Here is a 23,721-nt window from a genome sequence, read left to right on the forward strand (position 1 = left end):
CAAAAAAGTTTTTCAACACTTATGAACGAAAAGTCTTTATTTTTACTCTTCTGTGTCCTTTATAATAAATCATAAACTAAACAGTTTCTTGGATTTGCATCTCTTGTATAGAAAACCGTTCTATAACGGGTTTATAAAGTTTCGTTTTTGTAAAGGAATATTCTTATAGATTTCTGCTGTGTGAATACTGTGTGAGAGCTTTAAAAAATTTCTGTAAAATTTGATAGAGAAGTATTTCTTTAGAGAATAACCTGTAAAGTTCTACACAAAATTTTTATAGCGTTCTGCCAACCTGCATAAAAAAATTAAGATTTCATAACTAGCTTGCAGTATTTCATATTTAAGAACATTTAATAGTTACATGAAGTAAGTATTAAATGCAGTTTAGAAACCATACTGAGTCTTAAAAAAGAGTTCTATGAAGAGTTAATGGACATTTTTACTAAAAAATATATATCTAAAAGTGCTGTCGATGCAAACAATATGTAGTTTACAACAATTTGCGCTATTTATTACTAATTTTCGTTCTGGATGAACATACTTTTGTTACAAGGCAAAAGGAATTAAAACTTCACAATTCGAGCCTTTAATGCATTATCCCTGTACATTTTGCTGCCTCAGGCATCAGCATCAGTGCCCCGAGACTGCATCCGGCCAAGCTGATGGTAACTAAATGAAAACAGGTGCAGCCAAGGGCGTGATCCTTGCCGCTTCGAAATGTACTCTAATTGAGATGCTCTTTTGATGGATTATCAGGTATGAAAATCTTTAATGTCGATCCAAAGATCTTTCAAAGTCATCAGAAATCAAACGAGCTTCTGTTCGCCAATGCAATCATTTTTAAATGCTCGTTATTTATAATAGAAAATGAATTCCATGAAGCAATTTATCAAAATTTCAAGCGATAATCGACTAAGGCAGCTCGTTCACTGCAAAAGTTGACTTAATTAAGTTGCCTATAATTTCGCTACGATATGCGTATAGATATTACACTATTAGTACTTATTTCGAACTCTGTGTAAGTCTATATATAGTATAGAATTGTGTAATCTCTATTCATTGTAGTGGAGTATTAGAGTTCGATATAGATGCTGGTAGTGAACAAATAATCAGAAATGAATAAATTTGTGCATTGGTAAATGATATACAGAGTTTGCAGTAAACATGAGTAACTACTGTATATAGTTTGTAGAAACATTAGGTATTTTTTGGAAGCAGGCAAGCTGAAAAATGAGCAACCGCCTTCCCCGGGAATCGAACCACGGACCTCTGGAATACCCGCTCAGCGTGCAAAACCACTACACCACGAAAGTACGACAGGAAGGCGGGAGAAATACCTTTATATATTCCCCCTTTTAAAAAGCGACTGGGGTTTTTAGGGCACCCAATCTCCAAATCCTAGGAGAAGAGAATCATCATCCAACACTCTTTTAGTTCGGGCGCCACTGTAGAGACATTAGGTATTTTTTCGAAGCAGGCAAGATGAAAAATGAGCAATCACCTTCGCCGGGAATCGAACCACGGACCTCTGGAGTACCGGCCCAGCGTGCAGAACCACTACACCAGGAAGGCGGGAGAAATGCCTTATAAGTTACCTAAATATATAAAGAAGTATATCGTGTTTAGTTTCATGGACACATTGTTTTAAACTCATTTCAATAAGTGGACATTAAAAATATCACATACTGCAATAAGTAATATCGATTTTTGCGTATAATATGAAATTTATATATCTAACTATATTTATATATCTATAAAACCATTTTATAGATAAATTGCTTACATATCTACCTGGCTGCCTGAACTGTTTAATTTTAATTTTGAGTGGGTTATCGTAATAGTTCTACAGCCAGCCATCTGTTATTTTTTCTTCATATTTTTTACTATGTCACTTTTGGATTACTGTATATTTCCGTGCATACTAAACCGAGGATTTTTAGCAAATTTTTTACTGTGAAAATTTGGAAGGTCGATTTATACACGAGGTCCAAATGATTTACAAATGATGCGTTCATAAAAAGGATATTATACGGGTTAAAAATTTGAAAACTTATTATTTTTTCTTTATGCAATCCTAAAATAAACATTAATCAAATCTCTCAATTTCAGTATCCGATTTGTAATTTTCTATCAATTCTTCGAATTCGCTCACTGCTAGAGATAAATCCATTTCTCCATTAGCATTGTTATCAATCGTCTCATTGATAATATCACCTTCATTACCGGCCATATTGCAATTTAAATCTAACAGAATTAACAGTTTTTCTATATATTACCTTTCTCTATATATTAGAAATCAAGAGTTGCACCTTATTTGTAAGAAGAAGAGAGCGACAGGGGCGGAATCATACGATTGCTTAAACATGGTTACCACAGTTGAAAGCCAAGTAAAATTCACCACGCTATGACCAAAGCCTAATTAATATTTGGGAGAATTGAAAAAGATAATCTATGAAGCCAAAAAAACATTTTCATTCAGTAGTATACTGGTCCAAATTCTTTTTAATAGAAGATGAAGATAACTGGCACTCACACTCAGCTTGTCTGATTGACTATCAAGTTAGACTACCACTTCTTCTCACTTCTGAGGATATATAAATATATATATATAAGATGTCTCGATGTTTTATGATCATTCATTTAAGCATACTATTATGTATACTATTTGAACTGCATAATATGTGAGATATGGCATGAGTGGACAGATTTCTTTTTCTCACCTTTTGGTTTCTAAATAATTGGATATGATGATATCTGGGTTATTTTTTCCCTAACTCAGCTCTAACTAATGTTAGACTTATCGTTTGTCTACCAATCCTAACACTCTCTTCGTTTCTTACCCACTAGTATAAATGTAAAAAAGGCAGTTTATAAATTTTTACTCTTCATTTTTTATACCAAATAATCACAGGATTTTTATTATCCTCCCTTAACATTTGATATTTTTATGGACCAAATTTTACTGTTCCTCTTTTTTTTTCCGCTTGTTGCATTATAGGGCACTGACACAGATAGTTTTAAAAGCAATATGAAAAGCAATGGTGGATTATATTACAACCCAAAGAGACCCAAAAGCCACAATTTATGAGAGCAGGTTTGTTAAAATTGATATATATATATATATCTTTAAAAATGGAAATAAACAGTAAATCTGCTGATCTAACCAGTCGTAATGAAAATATTCTTACAAGTTCACATCCTTTTTCTTTACCTTCTTTTATTTTTTAAAAAAAATATAGAAATGCAGGTTATCTTATAAATACGATAAGGGTTATTAAATTATGACAAAGCACTCGAAGTCTATCTGCATAAGAGGAGGAATAGCTTCGTGAAGGATTTTCTAAGCTAAACTGGCTCGTATACACCTTACACATGGAGAAAACCAAAATAGCGCCTTTGAAGCCAGCCCGTCCGTCGGTTTATGAAACCGGGACCGAACTACCAGTGTTCAGCGACTTTATTGCTCGGCCGCTGATGAGCATATAAGTAAAATAAAGGGACAGTTCTATATTGAACTCATTTGGGAATAAAAGAACTGAATACTTCTTTCTGAACTTCAGCCGGGAATAAAACCAATCAAGCTAGCAACGGATTTCTCATGAAAACTGGAATTGATCTCGCCAATTAGTGAGATGGGACCATAGCAATAAAACCAGTGGTGAAGTTCTGGTGTACCGCTCACTTGTTCCTGCCCTGTCCTGAGACAAAAGATCTATCTGTTTCCGAAAACAAGAAAAAATTCGATAAACCTGGTTCGAAGAATGCAAAGAAAATTTCAGTAAGTTGTTTATAATTAACTGTTGCAGGTTTCCTCTGCAATGGGGAAAAATAATAATAAAAGTGGAAAAAAATAAGTTAAAATCAGTTCATCACAATAACAATAAAATGCTTTACATCGGATGTTCAGAGAAAAAATTCCATTTCTTTATGCGAGCGTCTAAGACAATGCCACCAGTTCAAATGCTACCGCTGCATTCCTTGAAAAAAATGAAGATACTACCGGTATGGCATATATGTCTTTAACATGTTTTTACAAAGCCCCCTGGCATTTCATCTATATGGACTAGTGTGTTTCTAGTTTGCTAAAAAGAGTTTTCTCTAAATGCAAGCATGCCATCATTTAATGAGTTTGGAAAGCACTTAATCAATACCTATTGGAATTTTAGAAACGTTTTCTGTCGTGAAAAGTCAGTCTTCCAGAAAACGACAGTCTTCCAGAAAGAAACGACAGTCAGAAAAGAAACGACAGTCTTCCAGAAATTAAAAAATGCAGAGAGAAAGCCATTAGATTGAATAGTAAGTATTTACATTTTAAACGGCCCAGAAATCGTTCAAAAAATTGGTTAACATACACTTTAGTAAGCAATTTTTTTTATATCGAGCACTAGCCATTTTAAGCTTTCGTCACTACCAACGCCAGATGTGGTGGTCATTTTATTGTGAAGGCACTTGATAGGCGGCCGCAGTTATATCCTATGAAGGGACAGACAGTTTACATCCATGCCTTATCCGGGATTCGAACCCAGCCCCTTCGGTAGGGCAATCAGAGTCATTAACATCTTTCCCGTATGGGCGGCGTAAATAAATATTATACTATACAGTTTTTAATCATTCGGCTTCTAGTTATGTAATGAACATCGTTGTCTGAGATCGAGATTTCCATTAAAATGGACAGCGAATGAATACATATGCATTTAATATCTAATAAAAAAATAAGTAATTATTATGTATATTGCACACACACAGCTTTTCTTCATTAAGTGGTATATTTTAAAATTAAAAACAAAATACTATTTCATATTGAAATTCTTTGCCTGAATTGAAAGATAACAGAAGAGTTTTTCTTACATATATTTGGCAGACGATCTTTACAAGTATTTTAAAATATTATTTATAGATGGGCAAAACTGAAGAATGTTAAATTAAAATTCAATACCTGAGTTTCGATTTAAGAATATGCATAGCTTGTAGAGAATTTTCGTATATATGCTAGCAAATGGCATTATTAAAACTATTTAAACATAAAAAGTAATTTAAAAACTCAAATGGTAGTTAAAAAATAATGAGAAAAATCTGAAATTTATGGATACATTCAACAGCTGCATTCATGAATTCCCAGAAAATCTCCTAAAATTCTCGAAACCAATCGCCGAAATTCGCGTTGCGATATGAAGTTACAAACTTACTTATGACGAACTGACAATTCGCTTGATTTTACTTCATTCAATGGCACGCCTTTTTAACTATTTTTTTAAAGTACTCTTTGGTGCTTTTCATGGATAAAGTTTCAAAGAAAACTGTCTTTGCTGTGACAAAGCCTTTTGCCCCAAAACTGGTAAATATTACGATAAAACTGCAGCCAGGGGTCTAAAAAAGTGCTTTCAGAACATACACACCCTTGATCGTATCATATAATAGCCCAATTACTAAGCTGCATCCTGTTTGAATAAGATTTATACCGAATAAATAGGAAAAACAGATATTGTAGGAAAAGTAAAAGATATTCTCAAACAAGATTTCAGGGAAATGCTTTTATATATTTTCTTTTAAATAATATTACAATTTTTTTTTCGGTAAAAGCTAAATTTACTGTACTAAGGAATGAACTTTTTTGTGTACGTAACACTAAATTTTAAGACTGAACAAGAAATCACTCTGAAAGCAGCTGCATTTTATGTCTTTAAATATTGTGGGATTAATTCACGTCAAATATGATATGTGATTTAATGTTTGCCATTTGCTGTTAAAGCTCGGCAATAGTTTACTCTGGAAGCTGATTAAGAAATAATACATTAAGCAGAATTTTAAAAAACTTTAAATTGATATTTAAATTTTGTTAATAACCTCAAAATTCCACTCAAATAAAAATAAAATTTTACACACACACACACACACACACACACAAAAAAAAAAAAAAAAAAAAAAAAATTACATATAAATGAATTGAAAGCTTTCAGATTCTATAACTATGACCAAAGGGGCGTTTTTTCATTTACACATACATGCACATTTCGAGACATTTGGGCTAAAAATATTTAAAAACAGCATATGTTTAGTATTTCCAATAGACAGTCTCGCGCTCTGGAGATTAAAATTAAATTCCACACAGTGTGTTGCCACTGCTTTCTTTGAAATCATTGAGTTCCTCAATCAAAAGTTTTTTTAAAGTTTAAAAATATGAAATAATAAAACAAATTCTAAATTCAAGATTCAGACCTCCAGGTGCTCATATTCGGGTGGAGGACAACATTATTCAAATTTGATGGCTCTAGATATCGTTGCTTTTTCACAGTGCGAGAAACATACATATACATTCATGCAGTCTTCATTTTTTAATTTCTTTAAATATAATACAAGGCGATGTAATATTTGGTGGCAATAATTTGAAGTAATGCAGCTGTTTATAGTGAGTGATTCAATGCAAAATGCCGTTTCGAGACTAATAGCCCTTTTGGACTAATAAATGTTTATTTAAAACTTAAGAAATAACTAATTAACTAAAAAGAGAGACATAATTTATTATATAGTTTAATGAAAACAAGAGATTTAATAATTATCTTTATCAAATTTATTTACAATTTTATAAGACGAATAATAAAAGTGTGGGGCGCCCTTGAAAAATTTATAAAGGTAATGGCTTTCGACAAAGCACTTTGATTAATAGATTTCCTTATTTAGGAGCCGACGTTTTTATTATTCGTGATATATAAAAATGTAGAGGGCTTTTGTAAAGATAAGTAGAGTAGATTAAGTAAGTAGTGTAAAGATTTTGCTGTAGTTGTTGTTTTCTTTTATTTATTTATTTATTCCTCTCCTTCTTAGCCCACCAGCGGCTTAGCGGTAAATTCGCTGAATATGGTAGTTAGGTCCGCGGTTCGAATCCCGCGAATGGGCTGGCTGAATGAGCGTTTTCGTGGTTTTTCCATGTGTAACGTGTATATGAGCCAGCTTCCATTAAAAAGTCCTCCACGAAGGCATCCCTCTCACTAGGCAGATAGGCCTCCAGGTACGCGGTAATCATATAAAACCAAACCCCTCCTTCTTAAACGATGTAATTTCAGAAAACAGGCAGAACATTTCCCCCCCTGGAAATTGACAGATATTTGCTATATTCCTTGAAAATGCATTAAACTTCTAAAATAAGCTCACATTTTGCACTATAATTTGCTGTAAATTCACGCTGGCATATTTATCTGTTATCACAGTTTAAGGTTGTTTTTTTCTCAATATTCGTCATATTTTGAGTATTTTTTTGATTGAAGACTGAATTCATTTCCACTCGACTTATGTGCAGTTTAAGCTCTCTCCAGTCACCCCTCTTGCTATTAAAAGAATGAGCACGCTTAAATAAACTTTTATGATTTTCTCTCTATTAAAAGCAGTCAATATTAGAATTCAGAATTTCAGAAAGCCATATACAGCTTTAGTGTGATAACATTTAACAATACCTTTTTGTACTGACAAAATTTATAAATATTTTAGCAATAATTTGAAAATTTTTAAATATTTAACAATTATTTGAAGTAATTTTAACAATAATTTATATACATACTGATAACATTTTGATAATATTTTAATAATAGAACTTGAATGAACAGAACTCTTCCCACTCAGAAAAACAAAAACAATATTTTATAATACTAAGAAATAAGCTGTTATATAACGATTGCCGTTTCTGAATGAGGCGCTTAAGGGCCAAAGCCAGTTTTTTGTCTCTTTTATCTCAATAACGTAGGACGGTTCGACATGTAAGATCCATGTTCTACTTTCAGTGACTTACGACCTGTAGAAGACTTAATCGTAAAATACAATGTCTGTTGTGGCCTGGGAGGAAATCGAATTCCTGCGAATTGTCCGGTGAGAAAAACAGTTCCTACCAATGACTGGATTCTATATTTTGATTAAAAACGTAGGGACTGTATTTCAGTCTGTCTATGAAGATTTATTTTGATTGTCAATAAAAAGAGATATGTTTGACTTCATCATTAGTTTTATTCGCTTACTTATAATCTGCGCTATTTAAAATGTGATTATAGTGAATAAGCTCACATTCTTTTTTTTTAAAAAAATTTACTTTGATTATGTACTTTATGAAGTAAATACATGTTTAGTATGGTGATGTAGAACATAAAGATGGAGCTGGTGAATAACTGTATTTTCAGTCGGAGCAACAGCAAAGCTATATATTTGCACTTCAACAAAGCTATATTTGCAATCCGGGCAACAGCAAAGCTATATTTGCAATCCGGGCAACAGCAAAGCTATATTTGCAATCACAGCCGACCTTACTGTATTTGACGTCTTGGGCGAAAATGCTTCGGCCTTCTTTCCTATAAACTAAAAATAGAAAAATCGTCATAGGACGTTTCACAATAAATTCTTTTTGGTGTTCTAAAAAAATACTGATCATTCGATGAAGCACCTCTCTGCATTTGGCACCCTAAGCCGACATCTTCTAGATAGTTCTATATAATTATTCTTCTAGACGGTGTCGGCTCAGACGTTATTCTCCGAAAAAGTATTTCTTGAGCGGTCTCTGTACCTCGTTCCTACTTAAAGCCGCTACTGGTTGCAATCATGGACAATTGAACGTTATTTATTCTTGACGAAATATTCTTGATTAAATAAGATACAGTGCGTTTGGCTTAAAACACGCCTCTTTTCTGCAGAAATTAATTTTGTATTTTTCACAAATTTATGACAATCTACTTGGAGTGAAAAAGAGAAGTGGTGAACTACATATAAGCAGAATAGAGAAACTGAAAAGAATGTATATGTTTCCACTTTATTTCTGTCGGTTACTTATAAATTCTGGTTTATAAATATAAAATTATCATTGACTAAAAGACGTGTAGAGTCCACCCTCTTGGAAGCATAACACTAAATCGAAACGCTTGATGGATCCAAGCGACTTATAAGGTATGCCCAGTAAGAAAACAGAGAAACATAAGAAAAGTGCAAAAGTCCTTTTTATTAAAAAGTTAAACGATTAACAGAAGGTACTCTTTGTACTCACAAAGCGGCTAGCATTTATAGCGTAACTCAAAAGTAGTGAATACAAGTTAAAACTAAGTTAAATCTGAAGTTAACCAAAGGCTATACGGAAATGAATAACGCGCAGGTTGGCTCAAACCTATACTGGCGTAAAAAGCACTATTGGCAAAAATAAAACAACGCCGCATGCAAGCTGCTATCTTAGAATTTCAACTATCAACGTGTCCTTCAGCAGGCGGAACACGCTCTTATTAAACAATCGTTTTCTACCTCATTTGAATAAGCGCGAACTGAAAATTAGTATTCTGGCAGGAAAACAGAAAGGGAGAATGACAGTAAACCTACTTAACATAAAATGATTGGTGAGATAAAGTAAACAAATTCTTAAAGACTTTAGTTTTACCTTTGGCATTGTACCTAGAGCCATCGAATTTTGAATGACGTAATCCTCCTACGAATATGGGCATATGAAAGCCCAAATTTGAAATTTGGAATTTGCTTTATTATCGATTTCATATTTTGTAAAACTTTAACCAATTTTTGATTAACAAACTCAACGGTTTAAAAGCGAGCAATGGCAACACTCTACGGGGAAAAAACAGTTTTATCTCCAGCTCGTCAGACTGTGTATCGGAAATTCTGAAGATATGCTCATTTTAAAATTATTTTGCGACATTGCTGTTGAACTAAATTTTATGGCTTAAGTGCAAAGAACTTGTAACCCACAAAACGTTAAAAAAACGCCGCTTTGGACCTAATTTTAAATTCTGAAACCTTTCAGGTTTTTTTTTTTTTTTTTCTTTTATTTGTTTTATCTTTTCTTTCTTTCTTTCTTTCTTTTAATTAATTGTGCAAATTGTTCATTGGCATGTGAATGGAAGTGAACAGCAGAAAACGATGGAAATGTAGACCTTGATATTATGCGCAGCAAATAGAGCCAACCCAACTACAGTAGCTTTGGAAAAATATAAACATAAACATAGACGTAAAACATTAAAAATAGAAGCAAATTTGGAGTTTGAAATAAAATACACAGTTGAATTTTTGAAACACAACATGGAAAACGAAATACACAGTACTAGAGAATACTAAGTCATTCTCGAATAATTAGGTACATTCATGCAAATACTATATACGCTATATATAGACACAATTTTCTCTCTAATAAGCAATAATGTGATAGACGGTTCGTGTATAAAAGTCTATCTAAAATTTTCGAAAAAATACGTACCTCATATTATTACTGCAGTAATTAATAATGAAATTTGTAAGCATTAAAATAATATAGGACATTTATCCTTCATCATTATTAGTTCTTTAGTGCTTCAAACAGCAACTTTTCTTCCACTGATAGTTGCATCGCTTACCGGTAGAGGTCGCAGCAAAACATTCGCGCCGACAAATTCTCTGTTCAAAATAACACATACTGTGGTTGCTTCACGTTGAGAGCTGCCGGAAACCGCTTTTTCTGATGGATGTGAACATGTGTTCGAGACCCAAACATAAGATTTTAATATTTGGGAAACTTTGATATGCAAAAGGTTATGAAATTATAAAACTTGGAAAAACTTGTAGTCTTTACTTGATGCATAAAAATGTGTACAAAAGGAGCATTAGAATTTCTTATGAGGTATCTGTCATTTAAAGCTTCAAGTTCAAGGTAAGTAATAATTTGCATTTCTTTTATCGTATCAGAATTTATTCTAATCGTCATTAACTGAAAATGCTTGAATTATTATGAATTCATTATTTTTGGACAAACTTTAGAAGAAAGGTCTAGTGAATGAAAGCTTAGCAGAACCGAAGTATCTATTTTAAGTATCAATGTCACGATAAATAAATAAATAAGCAAACAAAAACTAAATTAAAATAACATGTATTCTGAAAACTTCAGATCACAATCTAATATTTTAAAAAAGAATTTTCGCAGTTACAGATATTTAATACTAGTAAAAAAAAATTACGTTTTTATTTCGAACTTTTTCGCAAATACGATTAATATCTGATGTTTCCAACTCGTGAAAATAAATCTTTACAAATGAATAAAATTAAATTTCAACTCAAAAAGAATCTCAGTTTTAAAAAGCTCCGGGATTGTTTATGTTTTCTTTATCTTTTTTCTTTTCTTTTCCTTCTAAGAGAAAAATATCCAAGTATTTTACTCAAACAGTATGTTACTGGTTTGAGTAAAATTAAATTTGTTTTCTATGCATATAGAATGTGCTTAAGAAGCAGAGGTAGAAATTTTACTGTCGATATATTATAGAGTATTAAAAAGGTATTTTGTAAAGACATTTAAAGTGCAAAATATCACTTATTAAAATGTTATTAAGTAGAACAGATAAAATCCTTTTCTAAATGATTCGCTTTCTTACGTTCATAGCAGTATAGTTTTACAGTGTGGAGGATAAAATAAAAAATATTACACAAAATAAACTGGCAATATTGTGTTGTCATATTTTTGACCTTTATGCATAATGCATAGGATTTGATTGCTAACTAAAAACAATAAATCCTCGATGAGATATTACGATTAAGACAACGTTTTTATATATTTGTGTAACTGGAGAAATATTGAATGTAATTTTATATACATATTTCTAATTTTTAATTTCGCTTTCAGCAATTTTTCTTATCCTCTGACACTGATTATAAATTTTAAAATGTGCTTGATTTTTTAATTCTTTGGGCATTTTGTTTGAACTTATATACATTTTTTTACATGTATACGCATATAAATAACTAAACTGATATGAATACAGAGAATATGTGCAGATTGCTTTAAATGAATTTTTCTTAAATATTATATAATCATAATTATTTGAAAAGAGCAGATGTTTATAATATCAAATTTCAGTTCTAAAACTGAAAAAACCAGAGGAAAATATGACTTATGGAGAAAAATTAATAATTAATTTCGGCACGTAATATCAGTTAATTTAGAATTATAAATTTCCACATTTAACAATTTCAACTCATCGAATTTCGAATAATAGAAGTGCAAGTTTTTGAATGCAAAGCTCTATGTAGATACATAATTAATTTACAAGTCATATTGTAATCAAAATAGCACTTCTGAAATAAAGCAAACTGACGTTAGGGATTGTGTGGAACAATCCGGTGTTTTAAGTACACTGCGGGGGGGGGCAATTCTATATCTCCCGTTCTACTGGGCCGACTGATGAAATTCAAATTGCATTTTTATGTCTCCAAAGCGCGACTTAGGATATATATTATATTTATATATAGTATTGTCGTAATATAGGTATTTTGACACAAAATCGGACTTTTTCTGAAATGCCATAACATTTTTTTCCCATAGTTTGATTCGACGACGCAAATTATGGCTGGATATTAAATTTTGTATTTTTTGGTGAAAAATTTATGGAGAAATTTAAATATTTATCTTGGCGAATTTTTTCAGTTTGCGCCAAGAATAATCCAGTTGGCGAACTTTTTAATTCATAGCAACCTATTTTCTTTTCCTTTTTTTTCATTGTTACACGAGCGGGAAAAAAGGTCATCGTTCATACTTTCAAATAATTTTAACAAAGTGCGCGTAAACCACATTTGGTGCTATTATCGCTCGCTTTAACAAATATGCCAAATTTCAAAACGCGCATTTTACGATGATTATAAAACGTTAATAGGTTACAGTTCAAAATTTTTTTCGAAAAATTATACAAATTATTTAGAAATATAAATTTTAAAAATAAATCATCAAACATAAGCGGATTTTATTTGGAATGAACCTAGATTTCGAAATGGGAAAAGAAGTATCAAATAAGTTTAATAAAAAAAAAGATGTATTAATAAATATATATACCAAACTCAATAAACATGAAGGAGCTAAATTTTGAGAGTTAATTACTTAAAAACTACTCATGCAATTTTTACAAAACTGGCACTTTGGCATAATTTGAGTTGTAGAACCGAATTTTGGAAAAAATTGGTATGTTATTTCAGAAAAATTCCGATTTTGTGTCAAAATACCTATATTAGAACAATGCTATATAAAAATGTAATATATATCCTAAGTCTTCAAGATATGGAAAATGCAAGTTGAATTTCGTCGATCGGCCCAGTAGAACGGAAGATATAGAACTGTCTTCCCTTTTTTTTTTTTTTTTTTTTTTGCGCAGTGTACATTGTTCCAGTTCATAACAAATCTCGGAATATGTTCTTGATTTTATAAGTAATCGATATGAATTTTATTAATGTAATTCCATATTATCAATGAGGGCCTAAAGCCAAGCAGAACTCACCCGAGTCTGGTTACTTCGCATTTTCTGAGTTAAAATGTAATTCCAGTTACAGACCAAAATAAAACGATCTTGTGTATCTTAATTTATTATTTGACATTTTTAATATTAACTCAATTATTTATTGTTTAATTTATAAATTGGCTTGTTCCAAACTGGATTCGAAAAACTTCGATGACTTTGCTTCAGGTTAACTTTATTGTCAAATTTTATGAGTCATCTTGATTTTCACCGGTACTTTTTGGTATCGGTGAACCCACCGATGCACCACGAACGATTTGTCAGCACAACTTACCTCCATGGTCAGCACCTTTGGGAGATGAAATCTGGTTTGGTTGCGCAGAAGTGAGTGAGACGCAAACAGCAGGTCTTCTTGGAAACAGACAAAATCGTAGTCTATGCCCGCCTATTCAGAGATATAGTTGTCTCTCACTTCGTTTTTATGGACTACAAACCTTGTTCATATACTATTTGGCAAACGTTTTTCTGGAAAGTAAGGTTATTTAGCAGAAGGATTAATCAACCAGTTTCCAGTTTTCAAGATTTAAACCCTACAGAGCATGTCTGGGACGCTAAGGGGGGCAATTGCAGCTGGTCTTCCTCTTCGAGAGCGCTCCAGAGACTAAAAACAGTGTTGCTGCAGGAGTGAGACCGATTGCCATAGGGCATAAAGCGTCATAAAAAGCGTCATTTTCAGTGTGAAATAACATTGTAGCTGAGTAATTGCCAGAAAGGATTAATCCCTTCTTAACTGTATTTTTTGCTCGATCTTGCAACCTCTGTTTAAGACCTTACTGCGCCGATAAGTCTTATCATGTGATTTTACCATGACTGCTATGTAGTATGTACTACGTATGTAGCTGCTTATGTTCATACTAAATTTTATTAAAAAGTGTCAATTAGTTCTGGGGATAATCGATCAAATGTGAAAATTCTCTTAACCTATTCGCTCCCAGCATATCATATATAATACGGCTGTTTCCCTTCATGGGCCAACGGTATTCAATATGATGCGGGAGCGAAGTATCACTGACAGCCCACCGTATCATATTTGATACAATAAAATGAAACTTTTATTTCATATTTTAAATGCGCATAAATTTTGTCAGAATGCTTTGAAAACTTACTGAACAGTATCTCTAGAGAGTTGGCATTGTTATGAGGGATATTATTTATTATATTTTATTCTACTTTAGTAAAATTTGCAACGTTAGCAACGAGCGTTCATAATTTAGAAACGTTTCAAGCAGTGTAGAAGACTTGAAATTTTTGTCGGTAAATGTGGCAATAAGATATAACGAACATTGATATTTAAATTCTGAAGTACTTCTTTATTGTACAGAAACAATATAAATATATGAATATAATCATTATTACTAATATTGCACTTGAATTTATTCTAATTTTTGTTTTAATTTGAATGTTTAGTTTTTGTTTTTATTTTAGTATTTTCTATTTATGTTATAAGAATTATTTAACTAACATATGCACCAAATATTTAGATAAAAAGCAGGTTTTTATAAGAATTACTTTTGCATAGGCTCAGTTGCAAAATATGCTTGGGTACGCAGTGACATTCAACGCGCTCCCTGGGGTCTTCGTTCTCTTGATGTCAGGGGCAAAGAGGTTAATTTTGAACACTAATGTACTTGCTGCTTTAAAAAAATATGTTTTGAAATTTACGTTGCAAAATTACTATGCATGACTTTTTTGTAACATGTTAGATATCAGTTTGATAGTCTAGTTCTTCAGCACCTAACCCAGTGGGCTAGCTGTTCTGTCGATGGCGAAAAGAAAAGAACAGTCAAGTTCTTCCCAAAGAATTCTCAGCATATCCAACTACTGTTGTCATTCTCAGCAACGGTCACAAATACTGTTGTCTACTGATTTCTTCGTGGCCAGCTTGTTAGGGCCCTATTCTGGTCTACTGAGCAGCAAATCCAACACAGTGGCAGACCTTTCATCCATAGCTAGTTCTGAAATAGCGTTGAAAAACAGTAAAAAAATTCAATTTTATATATTCAAGCACGTAAAAGCTTAGTTTCATTTACCTAATTATAGTCTGTTGCTTTAAAATAAGAACTTAGACGTTACTTTCGGCCGCCCGATTTGAATGGTAACTTTGGTAACAACAGCTGCGGAAAAAGAGTCGACTTGTTTAATTCTGCCCCCCCCCCTTTAATTTCGTATAGTGTGTTTAATTTTTCGAAAAGTACGCGAATAAAATCCTACAGAATCAACTGATGAGGAGAAAATAAATGCTATGCCGTGATAATGATACCAGTTACGGTCACAAATGGGAAGAGGGCGCTTGCAACAATCTTGAAGTGCCTATTTTAAAGTAGCAAACTACATCAGCCTATTGCTTACTTGCCGCTACTAACGTTTACGTGATGTTGACGTCACTAAAATAAACGAAAAGAGAAACTTCGTCTATAAAATTGTATTAAATGTAGTCCAAAAGAAATATACTTTTCAATTTATAAGGATTTTATTTATATATTTCTTTTAGGCTTATTCTGCAATTCACATGCTCTATTAAGAATTCCATATTCCAAATTTAAATTGTTAGTTAAATGTATTAAAAAAAACATTTAGATTTACTGATACATTCTAAACGATCAAATAAATTTTCTGTTCTGTTAAAAGCTCCCAAATCACCAGAAGCTTAATGTCTAGAATCATTTTTCTAATACTGATGTAATTTTTGCATCAATACAGCTGCACACACACACACACACACACAAAAAAAAAAAAAAAAAAAAAAAAAAAGCGGGGAAAATCTGGTCACGATCTGTAAAATAAATAACACAGCATTATATTAGTGGCATATCAGCTCATTAAAATAGCATGGCGACAGACGTGAATCTGGCTGTAAAATTACCTATTATTAATAACGCAATTGGTGACAGCTTAGCCTCTTTTCGTCCAATTCGAATCAAAATTCTAGCTGGCGCTGTTACAAAAAGACATCAATTATTTCTCTAAAAGCGCCAAAGCAAATCCAGAACCAACCACCTCTTTGCTTTTCGGTTTAGAAATAATGGTTGCTATTCGATAAAAATCAAAGCCAGAAACGTCATTAATAAAACCCGTATGATATGTGTAGGACTAAAAAGAATTGTGGTATGATTCCGTTATTCTTTTATTTATTAAGAATTAACTATATAAACTATATGACCTGGTCACGTGTGAGATGGTCTTTAATGTTGTGTGACTAAATCATTAATCATTTTTATAGATTGCGTTTTTCATTTTTATCCGAGTTTTTCGTGACAAATTTGTAAGAGATGGAACACTATAACAAAAGTAAATATAACTGATACATATTTAGAAACAATGTTGCTTTACTTACTAAGGAGTAATATATTTCTACCTAAGTAAAGATGAATAATAAAAAAGCATAACTAAGTATTTTTTTTAAAGTTTTATGTACTGCATTGTATAATACATATCGTTTTGATATTTTTGGGAAATTCAACTGCTAATTGAACAGTCAAACTCTTATTACTATTAAGAAATTATATATTTATGTGAATTCTTAATCGATGTCAGTTCGAAGATTGTTTCGTACATATATTAGTTTTTTGCGATTACAAGAATTCATTCAAACATACGAAGGACACCAGGGGCGTAGCTAGAGTTCCCAGCGCCCGGGAACATTTGAAGAATTTGCGCCCCTTTCTGTGTGCCAAGAATGGAAAACATTTCATTAAAAAATTTCGTAGCATCAGTTTGGCGCCCCTTGGATGCTGCGCCCGGGGACAGATGTCCCCCCTTGCCCCACCCTAGCTACGCCACTGAAGGACACGAAATACGATCATACCCAAATTATTGCGGAATATTTGCGGGACGGTTAATTCATCTTGATAAGTCAACCCTCTTCCGGCAAATCAGCAATAATTTGTTTGCCTTTCCATATATGTTGTGGTCTATTTTATTTTTAATGTATGTAATATCTTTATTCTTTTTCTTTTTTAAAATGCGCGATTTTAATCCATATCATTACAAAATTTTAAATTTCTTTTCAGTTTATTACAAGTTTTCAATAGTTTTAACACAGTTCTCTTAATTATTAACATTTTTAATTTTACTTTACAGTAGTTTTACATTTCCTTTCCTAGGAGATAATCATAGCTAGGAAATTAACAATTAAATTGATATATATTTATCTATATAGATCTAAGATAAAAACATGTAAATAAAATTTCTAACTTTAATTTGCAATAGTACTTTAATTCTATATTTTAATCTCTCCTTCTGTCCAAAAATAGTAATTGCTCATAATAAATCTTTCTAAAATGCGTTATTTGAAAATGAATGAATGTCATATGTTTCTTACATAACGCTTATATAAATGCTTACGTAAATTCTTACATAATGCTTACATAAGCGCTTCAGCGAATGAGAGGTCAATTTGAACTGAAGCCTTTTATTAACAGCTCGTAAGACACATTGGGAACCATAACTGAAATCCCTTTGAATCCAACTTTCATCTTATACCCGTCATATTCCTGCTATTGCTTGTTATCCTACCAATATATAGCTACTCTCATCTCTCGTTCATCAATCGCATTGTTATAAGATATAAAATTGACAAAAAATGTGACCAAACAGATGCGCTAATCGTACCCATTATGATGGGTAATTCATTTTAAATTGTGCTAAACAGGAATAAGTCTTTTATGCACCGAACTCCGTCTCTCCGTAAGTCTTGTTCAACGTTGCGACAATTTCTAAGTCAACGCATACATGTATACTTGTATGTAATTCCTTCATATAAATCTTACTTCCGAGATCCAATTGCATAAAGTTATCAGTTATATCAAAATTCTAACTTTAATTTGTAGTAGCATTTTAATATATTTTAATTTGGTTACTTCCCCTTTCTGCCTTAAAAATAATATTTGCTTATAAAAAAACTCTATACAGTACATCATTTCAAAGTTATCCTTTCTCACATGATTGGTACATTACGCTAAAGACACAGTTATATACACAACCAATGATATTTTTTCAGTCAATAATAATTCTTAATTCTTAAAAACCAATCTTTTGGTTCCTAAAATCGGTTACCAAATCTGGTAACCGGTTTCATTATTAGGTATATAGCCTTACCTCTATCTTTCTCGTTTCTCTCTGCTTTGCAAGTGTGTTGTCCGCTGTTGCTACTTCTTTTTTCAAACATTCTCAAAAGAATAAAATTTTGAATGCAGCTATTTATAGTAAGGCGCACGTTTTGAGTCAGTTTAGCTGTGTATCGATCATAAAGTTTTTCCAAGAATAAAAGATGTTCAGTCTGTTACGACTGCATCTCTTGCTTCATTCAACGCCATGCATCTACAGATACTCGTTATTAAAAATGATAGCATTACATTAAATTGACTAGAATGATAATGGTAACGGAAATGCTGATGCCATGATGCAGATGCATAAATAGGGACTTGTATGAAGATGTCATTATAGGTGTATAAAAGATGGCAGCATCTTTCGTAGACTATTGAATACTTTCTTTTACTATTGATAAAACATCCTTGAATATGAAACATAGAGATTAACTGGGGCAAATTGCTCTCCCGTTCTCTGTTACGTACATTCCACTTTAATATAGATATTTACTATAAATAGACAGTTTTTAAGCCCCCAAACTTTCTGGGTGTTTACTAACGGGAGATTTATCTGCATTGTTTTCTTTTTATAATTCTTAATATCAGTAAACATTTTATATTTGATTCTAGATACGACCCTTCAGTTTAAAATTAGATAAAATTCAGATTTATAATTATTTATTTTATTTTATTTTAGACAAAATAAGACGCTTTTATTATTATATGCTTTATTTTAGACGCTTTTACTTTAGACAAAAGCCCTACCAGTAGCTGAGCGGTTAAAGACTGCTGAATGCTGGTAATTTATCTCTTAGGACTCAGGTGAACGGGTTGACTGCATGATTGCTAGCTTCCCTCATGTATAACGTGAATACAAGCAAATTTCTTTTAGAACGTAAGGCAAAGACTTACGTAAAGAACGTAAGACAAGACCCTTAGGCAAAGACTTCTTGTGTGCTCTGTCTTATTCAAAGAACCTAACCGAACTTACTCTAAACAAACATTTGGTGAGATTTTTCCTTCTCTTCTCATAAAAAAATTCGTTATTTAGCTCTAAAATTCCATCTTTTTTATCTGAATTCTTGGAAGGTTTCTAATATTATTTATTAAGATGCGTAGATATACTAGCAATGCTTTGAGTGTCAAAAATACGAATCTTATGTCAGTACAAGATGAATCTTTCATTGTTAATCGTTGATGGACACTTAATATTTATTATTTTAATTTTTTTAAAATAATTTTGTAAAAAAAAAAAATCCATTAAAATTTTCAATCGCGTAATTTAATTTCCTTGAATTCCTTCACACTTATCAAAATCTATTAATTTAATTAACGATTTCGATTACATTTCTATCTTCTCATCTTCTGCTTAAAAGCTTTAATTCATAATGCTTTAATTTTATACCTTTCTATTATACTCAATAGGAAGCATCTCAAATTTAGCTTATTTATGCGTTTATTTACATTCTTATTTTATTTTATTTTATTATTAAGTCAAAGATGACCAGCTTCTGTATATAGGCCGATGATTTTAAAATACATGTTCGCACCATGATCAATATAATACGCAAATATTTAAGAATGTGCCCTGAATGCAATCAAGAATACCAAAATATGCTCTTCATTAAATTAAAGTGTCTTTAACTTCACTATCGTTTTGGATAGACTTTTTATTAAATTAAAAGTATCCGTTTGGATATATTTTCAGTATTCTTAAGGGAAACTTAATGAAAAACCTGAACACCGTTTAGATATATTTTTAATCTTGTAAGGTTATACTTTATATGATACTTGAACTTTAGTCTTTAAACTTGCTAAGCAGGTCACGAATTAGCGCTATGTCTAAAATATCACGAAAAATACTTGGACTTGTGGAGTTATTAGGTTATTTTGCAGTAGGAGATGGGAAAAATGTGCAGTACCCTCCCATTATAAAGGGTGACTGGGGATGAGGGGATCCAATCTCCAAATCCTGGCGGTGACGAATTATCTTCCTCCACCGTTAAGTTCGGCTGTCACTATACAGGCATTAGGTTTTTTTTATGCTGATGAAGTGTAAAATATGCAGTGCTTTCTCAGAGACTCGAACCCTGGACCTCTCGAATAGGCGTCGAGTATGCTTCCAATTAAACACGAAGGCATGCGGAAAGAAGGGAGAAAATACCTTATAACCTTTTTATTCAACAGAACTTTGAACATGAGAGGCACGATTCTTGTCTGCAAATAACCCCCTACTTGTGGCGAGGTAAATCAACGATCAAATAAAATTTAAACGTTGATAAGTAGTCTAATACTACCAAAAAATAATTTTAGATAAAAATAACTTTAATAATAGCCAATTTATATCTTAATTTAGGTTGCCTCAACGTAACTTTACATGGGGCGTGAATTTAAAGTATCAATCGATTGCGAGAGATCTGCAAAGCCGGTCTAATTACACTCAGATACAGCTGGCAGAATTCTAATAACGCTACTCGAATGCCAGGAACACTTTCTAACAGATTCGAAAGCCTCAGCTTAAATAAACTATAAGCTAATTTGTATTCTGGTGAGAAATACGGAAAGAAGAAGTTAAAATGAAGCTCAAAATGGTAATGACTGGTCATTTTAAAATAAGAACCTTACAATCCGATGAAAATAGATTTAAAACGCAGTGCTGTTTTGGATATATTTTTATTAAATGAAAAATGTCTTTAAATGCAACTTAATACCACGGAATAGACGTCGTATGGTCAGCCTATCATTATATAAAATTTCATTTTAGAAGTTTTTATTATGCTTACAGTTAACAAACTTTACAAAGCGGATTCGCATGAAAAAAGGATGGCCGGATATTGAACTCTTTAACTCAAACGTCAAGTAATTTTTTTTACGAAATTATTTTAAATGAAACTAATACTTTTGCAAACGTTCGGCGTTTATTCTTTAAATAACCTTCTATTTAAAATACAAACAGCTCAGACTGACTCCAGTGCACTAACCAAGCATACATAATAAAACTTTCTAAACAGAAAAAAGAAACGCGTGTTGATATCTCAGTCAGTGTAACAACAATCATCTCTTGGTGGATCGGTACACGATAACGCATCATTAAAAGGAACAATGGTGTAACTGCTTCCCCAGGTGGGGTTGCCACATGAATGTAGGGGGTCACCGGTAGATGTCTGAGTTACGAGGATGGCAATTGGATCCTTCTTCGAATCATATAAATCCTCCTTAATAAGGATTTCGGGCGGGGCAAGATATATATTCTTTGACCGCTCGTAGAGATGTCTTTTATGAGTACTTGGAAGGAGAACAAAGTTCCATTTCGCTAGTTGCGAGGCCTCAATGATTTTCTTTCATTCGAGATAATAAATCTGCTGGGAATTTATTGACACTATGTTCTTATTATTTTCAGTTATATTTCGTATTAAATTTTGCAATCAAGTATATATGCTATAAAATATATAATTAGTTGTTTTTCTGTGATATATCTAATTTTATTAAACTTTTTCTCTGGTGTTTTAGTGACGTAATCTTAAGACAGTCATGAATTTTATATAATTATACAAACACGAATTCAGGAAAGTAACGTTTTTTCATGAAATGTATGAAGTATTTCATTATTTAGATATTATGAAATATATCTCTATTTCAAGAACTTCGTAGATTTGTGATATAGTTCTGATCAATTATTGCTATTGCCTTAAATTACGGAATTTTAAACTATAGAGTCATTTGGTTTATTTCAGAGCATAAAAAGTGAACAATAAGTAATGCCATAACGGGAATCAAACTTTGGACCTCCCGATTGCTAATGGACGTGCTTCTAGTTATACCACGAAAGAACAGGGGAAAGAAGAGATAGATACACTTTTAAGTCATTAAAAAAAAAAAACATTTTATTGTTCATTTTTATTTAAATTCCTACTATTAGCTCACACTCTCCCTATATCTTGTTCAAATTTTCAATCGTTAATAAAATACTTTTTATTCATCCACTCAAGTTCAAATATATTTTTTAAACTTGTGGATGACATTTGATGTTAATACAGTTTTTTTTCACTTATTTAAATAAAACATGAGTCAATTCCTACTTATTTATTCTTATTTATCGGAACTAAAGATGTGCTGTTTTTATACGTATTATAACACTTACAAATAATGACCAATTATCAGGAATTCTCCCGTGCTGTAAAAATTAATTTTACATGACTGTGATAAATGGTATTGTAATATTTAACAAAAATAAGTGGCAACAGTAAGACAGAGTTCTAAAGATTTTTAAAGTGTATGGAATTAAAGAACTGTAGTTCTATAGAGTTGGATGAAGCGGATGTAAGCAGTAGGTCAAGCATAGGTCGCCTTGAGTAGTGTGAAATCATTAGATGGAATATTAATTGAAGAACTGGACTGCTCGAAACTCACTGGAAAGGCGCCTTGCAATAATGAAAGATTACAGGAGATGGATAGAATGAGAAATTACAGACCACCATCAGCTTCAAAAATTAGAAATGAAAAAATGTTAATAATGTTAACAAAAAGTAACTAAAATAGAATTTTTCTTTGTTGACCTAAGCAGGAATTGACTTTAATTTTTTTTATGTTACTTTTCCAAATAATAGAATCCTTTTTCTGCTTGCTAGTCGCGCCAGTCAAAATTCTCAGTAATGAATATCATACGTTCCGAAGAAAGAGGTAGAATGGCTGAATCAACCATAAACACTTAATGAAGCTACAAAATTAACAGTGAACTAAACTGAAGTGAACTTTTCGATGCCGTTAAATATAACAAAGAATTTATAAGGAAAGTTCTCACCAGCGATAAATATTTCTTAATAATATGGTAAATTCAACTGAGTTTGTGGGGTTTTACTTGATCTGGAACTGGTAATTAGTCTAATAACCCCAAGAGACGTGAGGCGAATTATCCTTACGTCTGAAGTAACTATAAGTTTTGAGAAGGTTGTAAATAACCTTTTCATTTAAACAGAATTTTGAGTATAAACGCACTTTCTTTTGCTAACAATATCATTCACAGCTCGTTGCGATGCAACTAAACAGAACAGTCAAATTTTATTTAAATGTGGAACAGTAGCCAAAGATTATACAATTTACATAATTCTCTAAGCAGGCTCAGTAATTTTACTGGAGTATCAAAAGCAAATTGTCGGCAGCGATATAACGCAAAGCCGAATAATTACAACTATCAGGTTTGGCAGGAACTAAACGTAGCTTGCAAGCAACAGCCAGAAATAGGCCTATCTTAAACTCCAAAGAACCTTAATTTAACTAGCTATCTCATTTGCTTTCTGGTGAGAAATACGGAAAGGAGAAGTTATAATAAAGGCTGAATTTATTAATAACCTTAAGCG

At 32.1% G+C, this 23,721-nt stretch overlaps 1 protein-coding gene and 1 long non-coding RNA gene across 2 annotated transcripts in view; one reads left to right on the plus strand and one right to left on the minus strand.

Moving 5' to 3' along the window:
* Nucleotides 1-484: 484 nt before the first annotated feature.
* The window catches only part of LOC146993680 (uncharacterized), a 75,104-nt gene continuing 51,867 nt past the window's right edge, over nucleotides 485-23,721 (minus strand). The window contains exon 2 of the long non-coding RNA XR_015038228.1: nucleotides 485-1,595. This is a non-coding gene — a long non-coding RNA (uncharacterized LOC146993680). The remainder of the gene's footprint in view (nucleotides 1,596-23,721) is intronic.
* Ddr (discoidin domain-containing receptor 2) overlaps nucleotides 10,465-23,721 on the plus strand; it is a 933,786-nt gene continuing 920,529 nt past the window's right edge. Inside the window, exon 1 of the mRNA XM_085806493.1 lies at nucleotides 10,465-10,654. The gene's annotated coding sequence lies outside the window, so the exon portion shown is untranslated. The remainder of the gene's footprint in view (nucleotides 10,655-23,721) is intronic.

The sequence above is a fragment of the Stegodyphus dumicola genome, chromosome 12 (genome assembly GCF_044657685.1).
Source record: "Stegodyphus dumicola isolate Sdum_Otavi_A_Nest chromosome 12, ASM4465768v1".
Taxonomy (NCBI): Eukaryota; Metazoa; Arthropoda; class Arachnida; order Araneae; family Eresidae; genus Stegodyphus; species Stegodyphus dumicola.